Source organism: Zosterops lateralis (genome assembly GCF_965231275.1).
Source record: "Zosterops lateralis genome assembly, chromosome: 3".
Lineage (NCBI taxonomy): Eukaryota > Metazoa > Chordata > Aves > Passeriformes > Zosteropidae > Zosterops > Zosterops lateralis.
In genome coordinates, this window is record NC_139764.1 from 36,341,602 (window position 1) to 36,349,195 (window position 7,594).

Genomic DNA, 7,594 nt, shown 5'->3' on the forward strand with positions numbered 1-7,594 from the left:
CCTGTCTTTTATTGTGTAAGACAGAGGACCATTTGGGCAGTGTTTGCAGTGCTCTTGAGCCTGGTACTACCTGGATGTAAATCTGAAGGTTTTGTAAATGTAGTAGTACAATGAAGAACATCATGTAAATTCTATCAGGACTTTTCTGAACTGGGCAAATTTCCTCAGAACTAGACTCCATTATTTACTGGGTGAATGTAAGATGAATCATTTACTGCGTGAATGAGATGCTTGTGAAAGAAAGGATCACAAGAAATGGAAGCAGTGGGTAAGTCTATGCACTGGGCATGAGAAGCAATGGAAAAAGTACCTGAGTCTGAAAAAGTCTGAGCTCAGAGTTGAATAAACGGGGTGATTTGGTTAGAAATTAAAATGTACTGATTTTTCAAAGACCTAAGACTAGAACAACACAGTGGAAGATTTGCAAATGAACACCAAAGCACATTCACAAACTGTGTCAGGCTTTGCCCAGCTTTGGCCTGGCACACGCTGTCCTCACTCAGCACCTCTCCTTTAAGAAAGCAGACAGCTGTCCTTGGCCTGTTTCAGGCGGGTTTCTCCATTTACCACTCTACCTTTCTCCCTCCCTCTCCACCTGGTCCCACGGATGGGTTTGTCATTCCCTAGAGGCAGGCTGGGATACACCCCAGGCTGTCGGGGCGGTCCTCAGAACACGGGACACGTAGGAAGGGGCCGGGAGCGGGTCCCGGGGCAGGAGCGGGTCCCGGTCCCGCGGCCCCTCAGGGTGTTCCCGGGTCCCGGTCCCGGTCCCGCGGCCCCTCAGGGTGTTCCCGGGTCCCCCTCCCGTCCCGCCGCCCCTCAGGGTGTTGCCGGGCCCGCCCCGCCCCGCCCCCCGCGCGTGCCGCCCGATGACGCAGCCGCGCCGCGACGTGGGGATTCCGCCGGATTACCCGGCGTGCCCCGCGGCAAAATGGCGGCCTAAGGCGAGAGCGCGGGGCCGGGGCCGGGTGGGGGCAAAGTTTGGGGCGGGCCCGAGGCAGGGCCGAACCGGGGCAGAACCGGCCGCAAAGTCACTGGGACCCCTGGTGGAGCCGAGCCCGACCGGGTCAGAGCCGGGCTGGGGCTCCGGGGGCGGGTAGCGGGAAACGCGACCGGCTGGGGACGAAGTCCCGGGCGGGGCCCCTACGCCCCCGGGCCTCCGCGGGCCTCGGGCCGCGCCCAGCGAGCGGGGGCGGGGGGAGGCCTTTCTGCCCACGTGTGTGGCGAGGAGTTGTAGAGTTCCTCGAGGACCGCGGGTTCGGGCGGGTCGCGCCGTGGCCGGAGGGGGCTCAGCCGGGTGGGGAAGGGGCCGGGCGCGGGAGGGCGGAGAGGCCACAGCCCCGGCCCCGGGGAAGGGACGCTCTCCGTGGGGAAGGGTGGTGATGCCACTGCCTCAGCCGTCAGGGCATTACGGAGCTCTCCCACCCGGGGAGAGACCCGTGTCAGGGAGCAGCGCAGGCACGGGATCGGCAGGCAGAACCTTGTTCACGCAGGATGTGGCTGTTAAGGGGTGATGGAGAGTTGGGTGGTGTGGGGGATGAGGGAGCAGTGTCTCTGCAGGGAGCGTTGCTGGAGTAGGAGCTGCAAAGTGGAACAGGTCTGGGCCAGCACGTGTGTTAAAGAACCGGCGTGTAACTGGCAGAGGCAGAGTTGGAAGGGAAGAATCAGCCTTCCTCTGGTGTCAGACTCGGCAGGGGTTAATGGGAAACTCTCTGCCACTACAGCCTCTCTAGTGCAAGGGATGCTTCTCCCTATAGAACTAGTGTGCAGCCTCTGGGAGCATGGAGAGACTTCAAAGGAAAACAGGTGAACAGTAAAGGCTGTAGTGCTTCTGGCTCTGAGCTTGAGCACTCTGCATAGAGCAGAATAAAAGACTGAGTGCTAATACACAGGTTTTTACAACATGAGGTTGCATTGGTAGGCACCAGGGCGTGCAAATGATCACAAATCCGGCGAGGCTGAGAGTGACCTAGATCTGAGAGATGCCAGGTGGATCTTGTCCACTGAAAGAATCATCCATCACATGTAGATAGTTCTGTGCCAGTGACAGCTTTTCAGAGCTGTGCATTTCTGTTTTACAGGTTCAGAGGAAGAGCCGGGATAAAGGCCTGTATGAGATGAAGCAATGAATCCTTACTGAAGCATCAGACAGCAGGTAAGAAGGCCAGGAATGAGCTGTTGCTGAGTCAGACTGTGTTCTTTTTGTACCACTGCATGAATTTTTTGAGAACGTGACCCACATACCTGAAACACCCTCTCTGTGGTGTTCTCTGCACCATAGTAGGTCTTTGTTGCCACACTTGAGAGGCCAGGGGTGTGAAATGGGAGTAACCCTGAGAAATTCAGCAAGAGCTTTGGAAAGAAAAATTCAATTAAAGATATAAGCCAGCGCTCTTGACATACCATCTGGGAAAGCAAGTCTTAAATGTACTCTGTCAGTGCCAAAGTAGCCATATAATTCACAAGGGATCTGCCCAGCCATAATCCAAATGAAATCCTTTCTGATGAACCTGCTCTTGCAATAATGGCAATGTCAAAGTTGGGTGGTTCTAGTGACCTTCTGTTCTGTCAGGTTATTTGTTCCACCATATTATTTTTCCACACCAATTTTAGCTGTTCCCGGGTTGGGTGGTGCAGGTGTACCTGAACTCACTGTTGAGAACCAGTTGTTTGGTAGCCAGCAGCTGGTTTTTTGTTGTGTACTGCCAGATCACCTCTGTAACAACTCCTTTCTCTCTTCTTCACTTCCTAGTGGATCACTGCAGGAAGCACCTATAACCCAGCAGTGCTTTGCAGACAGTGTGATTCGGCTTCTGGGGGTTAAATCAGCGTTTGGGCTACCAGGTTGTAGCTGTACTATCCAGAGGAGTTTCTCATTCCTTCCCAGGCACCCACTGCTCTTGAAATCCTGTGAGTGCATTTCAGCTGGGCCAGTGGAGTTCCAAAGTGCAGCCCATGGTTATCTTCATCTTTAATATTAACGAGGCATTGGGTCAGGAGGGGATGAGTTACTTGCCAAGACCTGCTGCCTCTTCACTCTCCAAACCAGCTTTCTGAACTGAAGATGACCTTGCGTGCTTTTCCGCTCTGTTTCAAGTTGTTTGTTGGCTGCTGCTAAGTCACTTGCTTTGCAGCCAGCAAACCCTCAATTCTTATCTCTGCCATCCACTCTGAATACAATCATGGTGTAGCTTGTCAAGGAGATAGGCTAAAGCCTTGAAAAAGCTGTAGTCTTTTGCAAGTCTGCCTGCTTCTTGTCCCAGAGCAGAACAAATCAAGTCAGACGGGATGAATGATTTTTGTTTGGCATGCTGGTCTGAATGGTACCAGAGCTGGCTTGGAGAAAGGGCTTGTAGCAGCTGGTGTGGCATATAAAGTGTTTTTAAAAAGGTGAAGAAAGCCAAGATATTTGATCAGTAGCAAAGTAAACAAGTTTTAGTAAAATGTAACTGTATTTTTGGTAGTTGATTTCACACTTGTGAGTCTTAGAGGCTGATGGTTTTTCTGAAGGTGAGTTCCCTAACCTGTTAAAATATCTGCCATGTTTTATGGAGAATCCACTGAAAACTGGATTCTGAGATTTCCATGTATCACCACATCTACAGTGTAGACCCAAGAAGCAGTTCTGGAGGTTAGGTCCTGACAAATTTTCTGCACTCTGTATTTGTTGTAATGGGCCTCCCTTCTCCAGCACAGAGTGACAACAGAAATCTCTGCCTTATGTATTGCTGGGAGAGATGCAACGTGTAGAGGTCTCAAATGAGCCTGCTGTGGTACAGATTGAGGGTTGGATTCCTCTGCTAATAAATGAGGATCTGCCTTGACACCTTTTTGATTCATCTTCTTTTTGCTGGGCTTGTCAGGATCTGGAATCGTCACAATAGAGCAGATTTTCTTGACCATTTGACTTGATTAATGCTTTGAGAGTAAATTTAAGGTCCTGAAACTTGGTATATTCATCTCCTTGCTTGAGGGCTTTTGGTTGGGAAGATATCTCCTTTCTGTACGACACCCTGAGCTTTGGAGAGAGTGCTTGTTGGCATTCATGCCAGCTGTGTGTATTTCAGATCACTAGTAACTGGGTAAATATGTTCCTCTCTGAGATTTGTTTTACGCAGGACTGCAAAGGAACTATGTGTGTAACCTACGCAAACAGGACAAATGCCTTAGGGCATGAAATCATCCATCCTGCTTCCCTGCCAGTTCCCCTACCTGAGGGCTTTTCCTTAGATCTAGATTGGCTCAGTCTGTAACTGTAGTAGGAAGAATGTTACTTTTTAAAGTTGAAATACCTTTACAGCTGGTTGGAGGGGAAGGGTGATTCTATGATCAGAAAGAAACCTCATTTCTGCCACAGATTTACTGTGTTCAGATCATTACTGTTTCTTGCTTTTCATTCTTTACTTGGAAAATATGACTAATACCTAGTCTTACTAGGGATTTGAGGATGAACCTGTAAGTGTGTAGATGCTTAGATACTTGTGGTGTTGAATGCTTTCGTAAAGCTGGGTGGAGGAGAAATGAAAAGAGTATTTCCAGCTGTGACTTCAAAATGAAGCAGACACGTGTGTGATCCATTGTCTTTTGTATTCTCTAGCATGGTCAAATTGCTATGGAGTGCAAGTCAGGCCCTGCCTTGTTCAAGGCAAGTGGGCACTCTGAGACCTCACCACTTTTGCCTTCCCAGGAACTATTTGCTTCTTTTGCTCGCATCTAACCTTGCCTGAATAATTTTGACTTCAAGGAAAAATTTCTCTTTTTTGCTTTGTTGTTTGTTTCATTCTCAGAAACCATTCTCTTCATTATCAGGATATTAATATATGGTTTTATTCCAAATATGCTCAGCCAGAGAGGGCCAAAAGTAGCAGCTTGCAGGATGTTTTGTAGTTGGAATGACATGAGCCAGCCTCTCCAGAGTGTCCTCCTGGGAGCTGCTCTTAGGAAGGAAATGGCGTGGAAAACCATGTAGGAGTGTAAGAATAGGTTTTAGTGGTTGGAATGCAGTATAAGCATCACTTGGGTGGGCTTAGTTTTCCTCTGCTTTTCAACCATGCTGGGTGCCAAGCCTGAGGAAGACTGCTGTGCAGGGGTGCAGGAGCTGGAATGTATTCTTCAGTTGAGGTGAATGCAATTCAGTGAAACTGATAGGCATCAAAATGAATAATGATTTTAAAGTATTTTCACATGATGTCTAATCTGTGGAAATTCACTACCACATAATAGTGCTGAGGCTAAGAGCTGAGTGGGATTCAGAAAAGATCAAGCACTTGAGAGTGGAAATGTTCAGACTTGCTTTAGTTAAAGAACTTGTTTTAGAAAGTGTATTTTTCAGAACTAATCCAATCTCTTAACAGGTAAAGGTTTAAAGACAGGGCAGTGTGTTCCATAATTGTCCACTGAGGCTTCTTGTTCCACTACTAAACCACCTTAATGTGTTGGTCTGTGTCAGGGGCAAGGCATTGAATCACTTACGTGCTATGTTAGGTTGCTCGCTGACCTTGCTTTTTGTGGTAACTGCATTAGAGTAAAAAAAAACAAACAACAAATCACCAACCAAAGAACAAATCCACAAAGCACTGCAGCTGCTCTGATTAGTCGTGGTAGTTGAGGATTTTAAGCTGGTGAAGAGCAGAGCCTGTGGAAACACAGTGTGGTTCGTAGAGGAGGACCATCTTACTGATGAATGTGGAGACACGCAGCTATTGTCTTTTCATGCTGAGTGGTCATGCAGAGCACTTGCTTCTTCCCTTTGCTTGTAAGAGGGAAAAGAATGTGTGGAGTTTGGCCTCTCCACGTTGCAGTCTTGTTGTGGACTTTAGTCTGTAAGGTGTCTGAAAGGCAGGGCTTTAAGGCTGTTCAAGGGAGTTCTGGTATGTTGTAGCATGAGCCTCAGTGTGCTAATGTCTGTGAAGACAGTTTGTGTCCTGTGCTCATGTCCAATCTGTTGAGGATTAGGAGAATCATCAGTGCTGCAAGTAGGTATAACTTTCATTTGATGTATAGGCTAATAAAGGTACTTGTCAGTGGCATAAAGATATGTATAAAAAGCTGTGTGTTTGTGATGTTTGCCTGAATGCAAGGGGAACTGAGGGAAAGAGTCTGTATGTGTATTTTCAGAGACAGAAACAGGATATGTAAACCTCCAGGTCTCTGTATGGGCCCTATAGGTTTCTCTGGGAACAACGTGCTTTAGGGCACAATTTAACCCTTTTGTGGCAGGGCTAACAGCTGAGAATAAATGGTTACCAACTTGCATAGAAGTCTTGTGTTGCTTTTAAAGTGATGTAGGTCAGGATTGGAAAGTAAGTTTTCCTGCAAGGCTTAGACTGATTTCTAGGCAGAGAGTATCCGACCAGCTTCTGGTGACAAGAGAGAACTGGTTTAAATTTTTGATTTCTTAAGGGTCAGCAAATTCACACCTGGAAGTCCCAGAGTGACTTTTATATCTTTAGTTGAGTTCTGTATTTGTATTTTAGCTCTGTGATAAAGCTAGCCTTGGTAATGTTGTAGGAGTCATAACTGGATGTTCTTACTCTTATATCTAAAGTCTCAGTTGTCCAGATGTGTTAATGTAACACTCGTGCACAAATGGTTCTGAAATCAAAAGGGACAGATGAGGTAGTCTCTCTAACTATTGAGGAATTACATAGAGGCTCATAAAAAGCCTCAGGCGAGTTTACTTTATAGCATTTGTTTCAAAATAATATAAGTTATTTTCCCAAGGTAATAATTAGATAATTGTTGTGGCTGTAAGGTTTTTGACCATTATTTTGGCAAAGGCTGTAACTGGTTTTAGACCTGCATATGTCTTACTTCACAAGCTCTCTGCAATTCTCAAAAATTCCTTGCTGCTCTGTCTCCTAAATCAGATTTCTTCCTGCAGCTTTAGTTTTCATTAGTGATGACTGTGCTGCTGTCCAATGGGAAGGTTAAAAATATTCTAGGGAGATGAGTTGAAATCTGGTGTCTCTCACATAACTGAATACTGATTGCAGTTAATACTACTGCTCTGGGGATTTTTCCCCTTGAGTATTTTGTTTGTAATTTTTTTCATTATTGAGAACTCATTCTCTCTTCTTTTTTTCAGTGGGAGATTTGTATGCAGTGTATTGTATGAAAAGCATTTTCAAATGGGGGAAAAGAAAAAAGTGGAAAATGACAGGATTTTTGTACTTAAAATGAAAGTAACCTTTCTTGAGAATGGACTTCAATCTTATATCCTGCCTTTAAGTGCATTTATTTTTCTGAGCAGAAAGTCCTGTGCACTAAAGTATGCAAAATATTTTTATTTCCCTTTTAGAATTTAAGCATTGCTTACACTACAGTTATGTGGATACTGGGAAATGAAGACTGCTCAGAAGGGTTTTCTCAGGTAACTGCATTTTGCTAGAGACACGCTCTGTTATTAGCTGTCTGAGTAGGCACTCAATCCAATTTCTTCTAGGACTAATGTGGAGAGTCATTTTTGGCAAACATCTCATACCAGTTTGGTTTGATTCCTGAAAGCAAATCACCCTTGCCGGGCTGCAGGATTTTGGTAGATTCTACTTGTAAGTGTATTCATTTTTCCATGATTAGATGATGCCTTTGCAAA

General features: G+C 46.3%; 1 long non-coding RNA gene across 2 annotated transcripts; it reads left to right on the plus strand.

Annotated features, from left to right (window-relative positions):
- Positions 1-950: 950 nt before the first annotated feature.
- Positions 951-7,373, plus strand: LOC310906832. 2 transcript variants are annotated; one of them, XR_014589489.1, is made up of 3 exons: positions 951-1,066; positions 2,082-2,155; positions 7,301-7,373. It is a non-coding gene; the product is annotated as an uncharacterized lncRNA (long non-coding RNA). The 2 variants fall into 2 exon arrangements; XR_014589490.1 differs by lacking the exon at positions 7,301-7,373 and adding an exon at positions 2,753-3,318.
- The last annotated feature ends 221 nt before the right edge of the window (positions 7,374-7,594 follow it).